General features: G+C 35.4%; 1 protein-coding gene across 5 annotated transcripts in view; it reads right to left on the bottom strand.

Annotated features, from left to right (window-relative positions):
• Positions 1-15933, bottom strand: part of GLRA2 (glycine receptor alpha 2) — a 209494-nt gene that overhangs the window by 190118 nt on the left and 3443 nt on the right. The gene's annotated exons all lie outside the window — the stretch shown is intronic.

The raw sequence follows: 15933 nt of genomic DNA, 5'->3' as shown, positions 1-15933 counted from the left end.
ATGGGCTATAACCATGAAGTAAACCTGATATTACTTTTGCAGTCAGAACTTCCTGGCAATCCAAGTATGTCCAATATTAACATGATGTATGATTTATATGCATTTGGTTTTATTTACTGAACACTGCAGACACTGAGCAGGGGAGTGCCTTAGGCCAGGGATTCTATTTGGATAAGTTAGATGCCACTATCCATGGCATCTATTAGGCATGCTATTAGGCATGGAAAAGAAAACTTTTTATAAATAGGATATTGGTTCTGGAATAGTGGTAAAATAGAAGGAGATGGGATAGTAAAGTTGTAGGTTAGAATGCTAGCAAGTTAACAATTCTCCTTTGAATCACCCTTTACTTTGTGCTTAGTGCAGTGTCATATGCATAATAAATGTGTGATATATGTCTACATGTGAATAAATCCACTTACTCAACATTAAATATTTATTAAGTTCCTAGATAAACAGGGTCTTCAAAAACCTACAAAAACCTGGGACTTCAAAGATGAATTCAATTCAAACTTTAATAGAAAGGCGAACAACTATGTTACAAGTATATTCAGTAAAGGATTGCATATGGATAATGAGTATCTCTGTTGTCATTTTCTAATGACTTATACACCCATCCATCCTAGGTTATATATAAGGAAAGGCAGTGTTTGTCCAAGTCCTACTTGGCAGCAGAATAACATTTTCTTCCCCCTAATTTACAAGAATGATAAAATTCTGGCTGTTTTATATTAAAAAATGAAATGAGGAGTCAAATGAGATAATACATAGGAAAGGACTTCATGAATTTTAAGTGTGTCACAATTATTAGCAGCTAACTTAATAACCTAGTTCAGTTCTTATATTCAAGTTTGCACTGGTACTGAGGTTAAAGATTACTATTATCAATTTTTAAATTCATGTGATAAATGTCTATTGACTACCTACCTACTGTCAACTGTTGGAAGTACAATGTAGAATGAGATAAGCTTAATCCTAGCCTTCTTGAACTAGTCTAAGATGGAAAGAAATAGAGAAGCAGCTAATCACAAGATAGACTTTAGACTGAACATGCAGGAAAGGTTGGGATTGGTAGTTTAAGAGAGGTTTTCTAGAGGAAATGACATTAACCTAAAATCTGAGTAGAGAGTAAGCTGCTGGAAAGGCAGGCATGGTAGAGAGAAATGCAAGTGCCAAGCACCAGAAATAAAAGCGTTGAGGAATGGCAAATGGGGATCGAGGCTAGAGATGTGGAATGAAGATGTTGAAATTGACAATATTGATGTTTGCTTGGCTTTCCCACTTCCTTGTCTGATTTCCTCACTGTCTTATATGTGTCCCATGATTGCTTATTCTTAATAAATCTCTTTCACACAGGGTCTGCTTCTTGGAAACTCAACCTCAGACAGATATAGTAAAGAACCTAAACATAAAGACCTTTGTTTGCCACGTGCAAGTGTATGGACTTTATCCAAAAGTGATGAGAAGGCCTAGGAGAGTTTCAAGGGTCATGAGAGACCTAGAATATCAAGGATATTAGTATTTTGAGCTCTGCACTCCCTTGGGTGACAGCTCAGCTTGCTTTTTCTGTGCATTCAGATAAAGATATAGCCAATCAGGCACCCCAGAGCAGCTGCACTATGGATTTTCTAAAAAAAGTACAGGAGTTTATTTCTGATCTAAGCTTTCCTTTAGGATCTATTTATTATCCCCTCTTTATTTCTTTGCCTTCTTTGCACCTGCCACATCACCCAACAAAAGTCAATAATACTTTTTGAAGGTGTCAGTCTGTGATGTATATGGCATCTTACATGATGTCACTGATGGACACTTTTTGTTAATACCCTCAAATACATCGCTCTATCACTGAAGCAGATAATTTATTCTGGCATTTATATGAAAAGTTAGACACTGAGAGGCTACCTGCTTACTTGAGACTTTATGCACAATTTATTATGACACATATTGTTAGCACATGGCTCCAAATTCTTATATAATAATTATATTCTTTTCAATCTGTGGGGAAATGAGAGAGGCCCTATGATGAAGGAATAACTCAATCAGGAAAGCTTCACATGTCAATCCACTCTTACAGAGCTTCAGAAAGCTTCCTTCACCCAAACTACGGTGCTGTTAACTATACATTGGCACCTCTCAAATGAACTCATTTGGGAGGCAGGGGTGCTATAGAAGACTTTTTACCCAGGAGCCATTTGCAAACCCAGTTTCAACTACAGACATAAAAAAAATCCCATGTGTGTAATTATCCTATTTGCAGAGCTGGTTGACAAGTAGAATCATGGCATTTTCTCCTTGAGATAAAAATGTATTCTTTTGCCAAGGAAATCCTTTCTTTTAATGGGCGTTAGGATATCTGCCCCAAGTCACAAATTCATACACTCTGTGGAAAGCCCTGCATGTTATAGACTTCATTGGCATTCAGGAAATCTATGAAACAGGAAGCCGCCTGCTGGGTTTTAAGTGGGAATATTAGCTCAGAATATTTGATTAAAGGATGCACTTAGATGAAGCATATGTGCACGATAAACAAACGTGAGTCAGAAACTTGGGGGACATAAAAGGAACACATATTCCAGACTGTGGATAATTCCTTTTATGTTGGGAGAGCTAGAGAAAATATGTCTGGTAATACAGGATTAGTTTGATAAAAATCATGTCAAGCATGCCACTGATTACAGAGGGGGCATGAATTCTAGGAAATGAAACGGTAATATTTCAGATTAAATAAATACTGAATAGTACAGGAAACATTATCAAACTATGACCTTAAATTTTGGAGAAAACAGGTAGAGTGGCATTCATCTATTTAAATAGCCCTCTGAAAAAAGTGAAATTTTCAGTGCCAGGCTTCCTATTCACAAGGCATGACCCTGAGCATATGTAACATTCCCTTTCAAACAGGGATGATGCCTTAAATTTTTATATTTTGAGAAGACACTGTATATACTTCCTTTGGAAAGAAAATCCCAGGATTCCACAGAAAATCTTATCCTCTTCTTCATATTCCTTGACTTCTATAACTAATAATTCAGCAAAGCCACCTTCCCATTCCGAATATCTAATGACACCATCTGTCCCTTGGAAATGGAGAAGCTGTTGACCCTCAGAGCAAATTATAACAAAGGATCTAAGTCAGGCACTCAGTCTATATAAAACAAAATTTGAAGACAAATAAGCAAATGTGTGCATGCCCAACTAACTTCTTTATAGCTAACCTTCATTCAGTTTTTCTTCAAGATGCAGTGTATCTAAGACTGCCGACCTCAATCAAAAGACAAACTTAATCAGTACTATGGTTTTAATGTGTTTCTCAAAATTCATGTGTTGAAAATTTAATCCCTAGTTCAACAATGTTGAGAGGTGATACCTTCAAGAGGTGATTAGGTCATGAATGCTGTGCCCTCATGAATGGATTAATGATATTGTCATGGGAGTATGTTAGTTCTCATTCGAATGACTTCCTGATAAAAGGATGAATTCAGTCCCCTTCCCCTTCCTCCTTATGCTCTCTTGCCCTTCTACTTTCTATCATGGGAAGGTGCAGCAAGAAAGCCCTCACAAGATGCAGGCTCCTCAGCCTTGGACTCCCGAGCCTCCAGAACTGTAAGAAATAAATCTCCACTCTTCATCAATTCCCCAGTCTGTGGTATTCTGTCAGAGCAACACAAAATGCACTAAGCCAATTGGTATTCCATTATCTGTGGGCTGTGCAGTGGAATACTAACAATGCTAATGTCATCACTGTGGATACTTTGTCTCAAATAGAGGATTAGTTTGATAGAGAATGGGTAGGGGCTTCATCATCAATGTGTTTTCACCTCGTGTGTAAAATAAATGACATGAATTAGAAGCCACTGATTAAGTCTGAGGTGGCTTCACTATTTCACTACCCCTACTCTGTTATTTATCTCTTGCTAAGAGCCTGGAGTGAAAAGAAGGAAGAAAAAAAACCTGCTTGCTTACCTGACAAACACTCTCGGAGAAAGCATGGGGGAGGAACTAGTAATTTAAAAGTTAAGTATATATTATATTTAAGAATATCTATATATAATCATCCTTTCCCCAAGCATTTAGTGATATTTCAAAGGTATTTCATTTTCTGTATCCATCTTCATTGAAAATAATTTTCAATAGTTTTTCCTAGGAATTTATATATTGAAGTATATTAAAGATTACCATTTTTAAGCAGAGAAACTTGAAATATGCCTTAATACTAATAAATAGGAAGTTAATCTTAAATCTACACAAGTCATTTAAGACACATATTGCATAATTTCAATTTTAAATGAGATTTTTAGTATAGATTTAAATTTTAAAAATTTCATTCCAAGGAAGTGATAGAAAAAATATTCTCAGCAAACGAGTGGAGATTGCACAACTACAATATTTACCCATTTTTGAAAGCTGCATGCAAAAGAAGATGGCAATACAGAAGAAAATTCTTCATACAGGTATGAGACTTTGTCATATCCCGCTGAAGAAATGTCTCTAGTTCAAGGTTAAAGGTCACTTGTGTAAATGTATATTTGTCAGTCAGCTTTTGTAAATCATAAAGACTGAAACAAGGCACTTATTAGATCAAGGTATTTTGATGTATTGACTATTTTTTTTTCTCTATGCTTTTCAAAGTGTCACTGTTTGTTTATGTATTCATGTAGATGAAGCAGGAGAAAAGTATACTGCAATAATATTCTAACTTGTAGAGTAATTCTCTTGTGGCATCATAATGCTAATGTTGACCATGTATCAAAATGAAAGCCTCATTTACTGAATACCAGGGCCTTCTCAGTCTTATGAATATTCTCTTTCTAGAAAATTATTATATTTTATATATTTAAGTTACCCATCATCGTCATCTATTTTCATGGCAAAATTTGTTTAGATTTCTGGATTTTACCAAGACTACATTTTCCAAAGTATTCATAAAACACTAGTTCTCCAGGATGTTACTTATTATAAGGAATCTGTAATCAAGTGAATATCGGGAAAACCCCTGTGTAAAAGTTTGTTAAATATTTATTTGTGAATTTATTTTTACTAAATATTTTCTCACATCTTTTTAATATGCGAATGGATATTTGGTCTCTCTCAGAGGATATTTTGCCTAATTTCCTATACTTATTTTACATTTAAAAACTTATATTAGAAAGAACATTTCACAGGACTAGTGTTTTGGTAAACATCTTTGGCCAGATGCTGAATTAAATAAACTTGGTAGCTACATTTCCCAGAAGCAGGCTTTGTACATGAATTTGCTACCTCCAAACCAAGAGCAAGGCAAAATTTTAATAGCTTATTTCTTCAGTGACCTCCTCATAAGTTTCCAGGGTCTTCCCTGCAATAACAATTCTTGAAATATTGGAAGTTGATATAAGATAGACAACTGTAAAAAATGCTGGACAGAATTAATAATTCCCCAGAGAGGAAACTTATTATCTAGGAAGACTGGATACATCCAAGTTCTGTGGGTGAGTCAACAATTTACTAAAGGACATACTCAAATATTAATTTAGACTATTAGAACCAGGGACCATGAAAGTTAGAAATGAAATAGAGAGACATCTTGTTCCAAGTCCTGTAGTTTGCAGATGACAAGAGTGAATCCCAGAGAGGTTAAGTGGCATACTCCAGGTCATAAATGTCAAAACTGGAGTTAAAACCAGATCTCATGAGTCTCAATTTAGATATTTTTTTCTCTTGTGGAATTTTCCACCCTTATTTGGTAAAAAAATATGGGCATATATGATCTTGGGGAAAATACTATAAAGCAGATATCATCCTTCCGATATAAGGGCCAAAACATTCTTATTCTAGTCCTGTAGGTCTTAACCTGTAAGGAGTAAAGGCTTTGTCAAAGTTGTAAACTTAAAATAAAATCCTAAGCCCCTACTGACTGAATGGATTCTCTTGTAGCCAAGGCAACTCCAGAAAAACCATAAAATTGAGTTCCCAGTCACAATGGGACAGAAGGTTAGACACAACTCATTATACCTCCTCTCTTTTGGGGTTTAGACACAGCAACTGACCAGAATTAATGTTAAAATAGAGATCATAAGGCTGACAGAACAGACTCTCTGTGGCAATGAGATACCAAATTATACATATGGCCTAAAACCATGCTAGGCAAGGGGTAAGTCATGCACCCCTACACTTAAAGAACAAACTATGTTCGAACTGCCACAAGGTGTTTTTTTTCTTCTCTAGCAGTTAAATGAGCACTGGCCTCAAGAAAAGCAATATTAAAACAATTATAACTCATCCAATTCACAGATGCTGACTAAATGATCCCCTGTTCCACCAATTATAACTACAGCTTTGACCAGACACAAGACTCATTTCAGTAACTGTCTCCTAATAAGAAGACCACCACCAACCATGGACTGATGATTCTAGCTGGTTTACAGAGATCGCTTTTGCATGCCTTTGTGTCCTAAAAAGGCCTTGACATATAGGCCCTAATTGTAATACATTTAAATGTTAACAAAGTGAACATGGGTTGTATGTTACATGCATGCTTGCTTTATACACATGCATTAGAACCACCTTTGTGAATATTCATAGCCTTCTGTAACCTGTTGGATATATATGTTTAGCCAACCCCTCCTTTGAAGTACCTGTCTCTGGTGTTGGCCAAAGACATGCTTCCCAGCCTGCAGGATGGCTACTTTGCAGTCTGTAACACTACAAGAAATAAAGTCTCCTTTCCTTTTCCAAATTTATAGATTTGTTTTGACAAAATGAATATTCCAAGATCCCATCATCCATATGTTTTGTAGATGGAGTGGTGTAGGGCCCAGGATTTGCATTTTTAACCAGACTCTCAGGTGGCTCTGAAGCAGGTCTTCTGAAAAACGTGGCCTGAGAAACACATCTGGTTGGTTGCTAATTTGTTTTAGTATTAAATCCTAAATCCTTTGATTTGGCATACTACATACAAAGTTCATGTAATAAACCAGGGTTAATTCAAAGGAAAAAGTAGAATATAAGAAATCCACTGTGAGCACCATACATTATATTTATAAATTATCCTGAATTACATCATCTAACTTGAGTTGTTAAAGTGTGGTTTGCCAAATGTGTGCCTCACTCACTTTTCAGAAACTTTGGGGTTCAAATATAAATAAACAGATTCCCTTGTTTTCTAAATACATTTATTTGGGTGGTAGGGAATGGGCAAAATGCTTTTTCTAATAGAAAGTGTTATAAAATAAATCTTGACTGTCTTGTTGGTCATGAAGTGGTTCTTAGAAATCAACATCTTGAAGTATTTAAATGCAAATAAATTAGAAGAAGATACATTATATTACCTTTTATGTACATTTGTGTTTTAAAAATGAAAAAAAATATTGTGTGGTAAAGTAGTCCTGGGCTTTTCCTAAAGTAGCAGAATTGCCAAGATAAGTAGCTGCATTTCAAGTGTGATAATCAAACCAGCCAAGGAGTGGGAAATGAGCAACTGTTCCCAGAACTCCCCATTTCCTGGAAATGTACACTACTCTGCCCCTGGTCTTCATGCCTTTTTAACCCCTTACCCAATCGTTTCTTCTAACGCTTTTTTTTCAGGTCTATGCAAAACAAAAGAGCATGAAAGGAAAGAATTTATCTAAAAAATGCTGCCCCAAAGAGACTTGGCATTAAATCTTATGCTCAACTCTAAACCTACAACACCTGGTTTGGGGAGCCTGGAGGGAATTACTGTAGGGACAAGCACATTAATATTAGCAAATATATTAAATCAGACAGAAAGGTAACTGTATTATTTTCATATGCTCCACAGGAAGATCTTTTTCTCCTTTCTCTCTCCCTTGCTCTTTCTCTCTCTTCTCCCCATCTCTTCCTATCTCTCTCCCTTTATTTCTAGTACCCCTCCCTCTCCTCCCCCACCTTGCACCCTCCCTGCTTCCTTCCTTTTCTCTTTCTCTTACACACACATATATACCAGTCCATTTATTGCACCTCTTCCATATAGGAGACAGAACAATCACATTATACTATATTTCTCTCTCTTCTCTGCTTTTCTCCAGACTGATATAGGAATGCTTACTAAATTTGTCATCAGTGTTGGAGATGTCTGCTCAACCACCTGAATGGTGAGGGGTGAGTTTGCTCATAGGTTGACATTTGTGCTGGTTGTCTTCCATTCCCCCACCCCACGCCCTCTCTTCTCTTCTATTCTCTGTACCCTAGAAGCTGTCCTTCAGGGCTTGTATCAATGGGCTCCCTTGCTCTCTGTCATCTGGCTAATGAAAGGATTCCACAGGATAATAGAAAACAGGAGGAGAGTAAGGTCTAGATATTTATTCCCAGGCTTACTCCCTGCTAGGATAGCACAAATTGACTACATTGCTCCACAGGTTTTATTAGGTGACCCTTCTATATAGCTGCCTTCACCAGGTTCTGGTAATCAGTCCCTCCCTTGCTTCTTCAGGTCTACTGTTGATAGTCCCAGAATACTACACTCTCCCTTTAAGGGTTGTTTTTTCTCTTACACCATAGAAATTTGTAGTCTCTTTCCTGCAAAGATCCTAGATAATACAGTATTTAACCTACAAATTATATTCCAATTTTTATTGAAGTGAGATAGTAATAGTGAGAACGGACATTTAAAAGCTTAAATTTCTATTTACTACTGTACACTTAGCACCTAACAATGGCACCTGGCATGTGATGACTCGTCACTAATTACTTATTAAGAGAATTAACAAATGAACTGTGTGTTTAGACTCAAATATAAAGATGTAATTTTTTGTGCCCACATTTATGCTTCCTTGCCACAAATTTATCCTATTGCTTTGATAGTGCATAGGCAAGTATGGCTTTTTTTCTTCACAAGAAAATATGTTCCACCCTCATCAGAAAAAAAGAAAAAATAGAAAACAACTCTTATTCAGTCATATACATACTTCACAGATAGGTGAAGATGCCTTTTCTCAAAAGATAATTGCCTATGGACTTTTCATACTTTTACTGAATCCAGAATTCATTTTGCCCCTTTGGATGAGTGTACAGAGCCACCATTTGGTGTATTATGTTAATAATAGAATGTTGGGTACACAAGCCATAGCATGAGTCTAAGAGAGGGTCTAGCTTCTCTCTTGTATTTGCCTCAAAACCACTTTGGTTGGCTGGCCAAACTAGACTCCAAGTGAGTAACATAGTAACTTTGTTCTTATATATACTGCACACTTTAGAATACCCATTTGAGGCCTATGCCTTTTGCTCATATGCTTCCTTTAGTGGCTTCTGCATGGCTGAAGGTGTCTGTAATCAGTCATAAGTGTTCAGAGTAGCCCACTCAGGAAAATAGTCAATGAGCAAATGCTTCATGTAACAGTCAGGACAACCTCCTAGGCATTAATTCCAAAGGAAGCCCAGAAGGCTTCCAAAGACCTTGTTATTGAAGTTTGGTCGGACATATTTCTGTTTTTAAGATCCTTTTCCAAAGTGTGTGATGCAACACAACAAGAAAAATATCCAACAGTATCAACAAACTAATGACTATTTTTTCTCACTCTAAACCTAACTGCCCCAACTGAACACATTATACTCTCTATTCAGAGACCTGAATATTGATGCCATTAGCTTTTTCTAAATGAAGCCTCAGATTATCAGCAAAATTGACTGATTTATCCTTCAGGACGTGGAGGATCAGCAAGCTTTATAAACCCAGGATAAAATTTTAAGTTCATTCAATAATGAAAATTAAGGATACGGGGTCATCCAGAATCAACCAAGGAGCAATGCAGTACTTTCTCAAAGACTAAATTATGGGCTTCCATTTCTGGTACTCTTAACCTGCCATATTGTGAGACAAAATGCTCTCTTTTAAATACTTATTCTAAAACAAGAAATCAATTCAGCACTATTATGCAATGAACCTTGCAACTAATAGTAACTAGACAAGAAAATACATCAGAAATGGCAGACATATTATCTACAGTTAAATTGAAGGTCCTCCTTCATAGGACTAGGTGAAATTTGTTCTGTCTCTTACTTGGTTTATTTTAAAAAATGAGTCTAAGAAAATAATCAGGCATGGGATTTGAATGGGTAAATATATTCCTTCCCACAAATGGCTCCCTCTTTGTTTTATGTTTAGGAATATGAAATAGCCATTTCAGGTTGGAAATTTTTCCAGTGAACTAATAAAAGGAAAACCAACTGAGGCATATGACATCTACATTATGGTTACTCTGGTAGGAATCTAAGATGCCAGAATTTCTCTAACTTGTTTCTTTCCATTTAGAAAATCAAGCAGCTGTGAGGACCTAATCATCATGAAGATCAAGCTTTCACAATACAAAGTAAGTGTTGGCTGTAAAAGAAAAATGGAGGAATTGCAATAATTCAAATATCTGTATAATAGTAACAGTGGAAAACAAATAATTAACACTCATGATATCATTTGATCCTCAGTACAATCCAAATGAGGTAGGTAAAGGCAGAAGAAAATCTGAGGCACAGACAGTGAAGACACCTTTTCTCAAAAATGGCTGAACCAGGACATAAACCTAATCTAGGTCTTCTGGATCCAAGTTCAGGGCTCTTTCCACTATACTACACTGTCATCTTGGAATGAAAGACATGCTGACAAACTTATTGGAATATGCTTTACCAGGGTGCATTAGAATTCTGCAGATGCCCTCTTGATGCCACTTCAAATTCCTGAAAAACCTTGTGGGCCCATAGTAGGAGCCTAGTGCATACAAATGTGTTGGTTGGTGTTTATGCAGCATGCAAAAGCTGTATGAACACCAACCAACACATTTGTATAATACATTGTGACACAGCCAGTGATTTTTGGATGTTCAAAAATCTTCATCAATATCATCTGTGAACAAAACTATCATATATGTTCCCCTTTGCTACTCCCAGCCTTTCCTTTCAATAACTTTTTCCCCCTATTGTCTTATTCTATAAATCCTTGCACCATCAGTATTCTTCCCCAGTGCCAGACTACAACCAAATACTCTCGTTTAAATTATGGAGCAAACGATTAATTGGGCTTACTGTCATTTCCATCATGTGGTCTTAATATGAAATAAAATCTTTAATCCAAGAGCAGAAGCAACAGTGTTGTAATTTTAGCCATTGTAGTAGCAAGCTAGGTTAAAATAGTTATTGGGCAAGGGATTTCTTTTAAGGGCTTGAGCACTATTGAAATTAGGCCACATGCATGTTACTGCACTTAAAGTAAGAGTGACATTGACTCTAATCTGCCACCATGGGCCATACTACCCAAGAGAACAGCTCCCTTCAGCTTTACCTCTTTAGAAATACTTAACAATTAATTACCCCTTTGAATTGGAAATACATGTAATGATCAGCATTCAAGAAGCACACAGAGAGAAGTAACTTTCCTTCCTACCCCTGTCTCCCTGGCATCCAGTACCCTTTCTCAGAAGCATCTGATATTTTCACTCTCTTGTGTATCTTTTAGGGACACTCTATTGCATATACAAACACAGCATTGTGTATATATATAGACATTATTATAAATTACATTATAATTTATAATAATTTATCCTAAAATAAATCTATTCTTCCTTTCCTTCTTTCGATTCTCCCTTAGTTGTCCTTTAATTTCTTCAATGAATGGTTCCCACTGATAACTATAGCCTATGTATTCAGCCAAGAGTAATTTCCCTAATGGGAGTGTCAGCTGTCTCAGAATTGGGCTTAGTTCTAGGCCATTTTAAAATGACTGCTTTCATAATTAAAAGATAGTGTCTCAAAAAATCATATGCTATATTCATATCATTTTAAAAGTTTTATAATTGACAACTCTGATTCATGCTTGACATTCACAGACACCTGAAAACTCATTTTTCTGTATACTTTCTAACAATGACTCTCATATGTTTCAATGTGAGCTTAGCGCCATTAGGGCTTTTTTTCATCTCTGCCATTAAGGAGTGATTTACCTCAAGCCTCTTGATTAATTAAGGGAGACCTAGAAATAAGGGAGAATATGAATTCTTCTGTGAAGAAGGTAACTGTCAAGCAGATAATCCAGATAATTCCATAATCACTTCCAAGGTGATTTATAATTGAACCAAATACTGTCTGTATTTCCTAATAAAACCACAATGTCAGCATGACCATGAAGTTACCTTTTCAGGTGCCTTGAGGCTTCTGCTACTTTCTGCACTCAGGCACAATGCTTCTGATACTTGCAAGCATTTTGCTCTTTTTTTCTCAGGATCCATAGTAATGTCTGATGCCCACCAGGCTGATCAAAGAAATGGCGATGATGGAGTTGCATTATCATTAACTAAAAGAAGCACCCTTTCCAAGTGTCCCTGCTGGACACTTGTGCTCAAGCACCTTCTACAGGGGTTGGTATTCACAACATTTGAACTTTAGCTCCACTTGGCTACAGACAGGATTATTTTCAAGGGGCAAAATCTGAAGGCCTCTGGTTTAATGGAAGTGGATCTATGATACTTGAAACACCTCTTGAGCTGCTAAGTCTTTGGAAATTGCAGAAAAACATATTTCATGCAAATGTAGGTTTTAATGTCACACATTACACTTTCCAACTTAGGTCTCTAGATGTGGGAAAAAATAGTGTGCATGGCAGGCACAAAGAAGTGGAATGAATAATCATCTCCTGGCATTATCTACTCTAGATCCTATCCTAAAAAGAATGTTATAGTGAAATATATTTATTCACATTGGGATGAAAACGAGGATGTAATTCTAAGTTAATTTTATTTTCAAAGAAAATTTCATTAAAATAGAAAAAAGCTTTATTTCAAAAAGAAAGAAACAGAACTAATGCATTTTGCCCAGATTTGAACATTTCATTAAAAGCCTAATGTTTAATGTGGCATTTTCATGATACAATAATACTGACAGAAGAATATCTGATAGGATGATGGAATAACACCATGATAATTCAACATAAAATGAAACAAATCACCTAGGTGATTTGAAAAGAGGCTCATCTCTTGATATAGAATCAACATTTGCCATGGTTTCAGAACCAGGTAATTGTGAATGGACATAGCTTGTGTTTTTATCTGATTTATCAAATTGAGGATTTTGAAAAGTATGTTTTGACAAGATTTGAAACAGGTCTCTATGGATCTTACAGATGAAATTCAATTGGCAACTCTGACTCATGACTTTGTTTATACACTTGTGCTTCAACACATCAGAAAAGCTATTTTTTTCCTATAGTTTCTAAGAATGTCTCTCAATGACAAACTCTAAGTCTGAATCATTTCTGGTTATCTTTTCTAGCTTACATCCATTTTCCTCCTTATATATATATGCCCATTATTACATCTTTCAAAGCCCATCAGGGATATGGAATAGACATGCAATATTTTAGTGACTTGAAGGATACAGGAAAATTCCTTCCAATAAGAAAAATTACACTTATGCATTTCTTTTTCCCTTGCCAATGCATGGCAGCAAGGAAAACAGAGAAATATGCTAATATTTAATAAGAATTCTAGAATAACCATTCCATTTACCTCAATGGCACATATTTGGCTCTTGATTTTATTCTGGTGGCCAAATTTTGCCCTTCTGTCTTCTTATCAGTCACCATTATTTTAATTGTCAATATCATCACCATCATGTTTATAGTTATCACAGTCAAGTGCTTTTTCGCATTTACAGGGAAACTGTCACTATTCTATATTCAATCACATTTCCTAATCTCCCTTCATTTCTACCTACTTATAAAAGTCCTCATTGATACAGTGCAAACCAACTATGGGAAGTATTACAGTGTTTGTGTAAGCTTCCTCCATGTTACAAGTTCCCTATTATCTCTGTCTTTTCTTTCCTTCTCTCCACCTAAGCTAAGATCATCTTTGCTTGCCACTGTGAATACTGGCTGGTCTCTCAAAAGTTACCACCCTCACATTCTACTCTACTACAACAACTAGTTGGAAGCACTAATCTTCATAATTTATCCAGCTTTTTCTCTCTGTCTTGGTTCTAATTTCCTTATCCTGGAGAAAAGGATATTTTCCCTACATTACCAATATTTTATGTATGTATATATAAAATAAGGTACTTCCCTGCCCTCTCAGATGTGGTATGGGAGTGGATAGATAAAATATAAATATGTAGAAAGATCATATTAGACATATAAAATTCCATGGGAACATCAAGAAAAATGATTTCAGTCTAAAATAATGGGAAGAGTTTTAAATCCAGAAATAATCAAGCTCCCCCAAACAAAGAGAACTTTGGGATAGGTCACGTAATTGAGCTGATATAAATGGCCTATGTAAATAAATTTTATGAAGAAGTAGCAGTGGTTTATAGAAGTAGAAAGTTAAAGGAAGAGGGAGATAAAACTCAATGAAGCCCATTAATGTTAGAGTCTTCAGTGATATCCACCCCATTTCTTTTTTATAACTCATTAAAATACCCTGTACTTAGGCTTTTAAGTAGTAGATAGATCAAAGAAAACATGGCCACACTTGGCTGAACCTCACATTCTCCTCATTTATTTATCCTTTGGAACCATGATAAATGTCATTTCCCAAAAGTGATAACCCCAGAAGAACCAGGAAAAAAATGGACGTGGAAATGATAGCTGATTCTTCTGGGGTCACTTAAATTACCAATGTCAACATGGGTGTTTGTTTTATTACGCTTTGTACTTTTCTGCCCTTTTGAAAAAGTATTTCTGGAAAGAAATGAATAACAGCTATGAAACAAGATGCTTGTAAACTTGAAACAGTTTTCCATCTCTGGACCTTCTCTATAAAGCCTTCCATGAATATCTTAATAGGAAATTACCTTTCCATTTGTTGGAATCCTGTAGCAATTTATCTATACTTAATAATGGTAATTTCTTATTTCTATCTAATATTAAAAGTATTCATGTAACATCTCCTCCCTCCATTAAAATTTTTAATAGAAGCACCTAAACTGTTTCATCTCCCAATTTTAAAAAGCACCCAACAGTTGGTATTTTGCAGATAGCCCAAACTCAAAAGTTGTTGAGTGGCTTAGCGGGTAAATACATGAATGAGCAATCCCATTGAAAGCTGGTTCTTAGTTTGTTACTCACAAGATTTTATTTCAGATATTGACTTCCAAAGCAATGACCACAAAATTAAGAAATGGGATGAACATGAAGATATTTTTTCTCAGAAAAATTGATCTCTGAGTGTAATTCAGTTGTCTCTCTTGGGGATACTTAAAATATACTGTTTCACCAAAATTCTGACATATTTATTTATAAAATGTGCCCATATCTGGGTATATTCAGAGGTGTAACACTTGAAGAAGAAATGAATTCAGAATTCAGTTTTATGCCTATATTTTTCAATAATAAAAATTAATCAACACTGAAGAAAAGTGTGCAATTAAATTGTTAATAAACAAAATTAACACAGTGCATGAATTGCTACATAATATCAAGAACATTATAAGTTTCTTCTTTTACAAAATGTTATAAACACCTCAAAATGCCTTATGTTAAATTTCATTACAAGATAAAAGACAATGTCACTTAAACTATATATTTAAAAATTAAAACATCAACATGATTCAATTATTAATCATTGGTTCTCATTAGTTTTTTCCTGATTCAGAATAAAATTAAACTAAATATATTTAAAAAGCATTTCTAGAGACTATTAACTATATTTTTGTAATGTTCAACAAATAAAAACAAAAAACATTGGTTTGCTTCTAATTGAACAAAGAAAGTATCCACCATCTTTGACATGTGCACTTTACAATTATGTGATCTTTGTTGATTTCAAACAATTTCAAATAAACAATGTGAATGCTTAAATAAAAGGGAATGAAAAATTAGAATCTCTTCTTACAAAGTCTAAAAATTAAAGAGGCCTGGAAGTATGTAAAGTGGCATATTTTATAGGGATTTAAACTCCACTTTGATGTAGGTATTTAAAATCAAATATTTTGGTGTAACCATTGAATCTTGCATGC

This window comes from Sapajus apella, unplaced genomic scaffold (genome assembly GCF_009761245.1).
Source record: "Sapajus apella isolate SASKATOON/1434 unplaced genomic scaffold, GSC_monkey_1.0 scaffold17, whole genome shotgun sequence".
Taxonomy (NCBI): domain Eukaryota; kingdom Metazoa; phylum Chordata; class Mammalia; order Primates; family Cebidae; genus Sapajus; species Sapajus apella.
The sequence above is the reverse complement of the archived record's forward strand: the minus strand, read 5'-3'. Positions and strand labels throughout refer to the sequence as shown.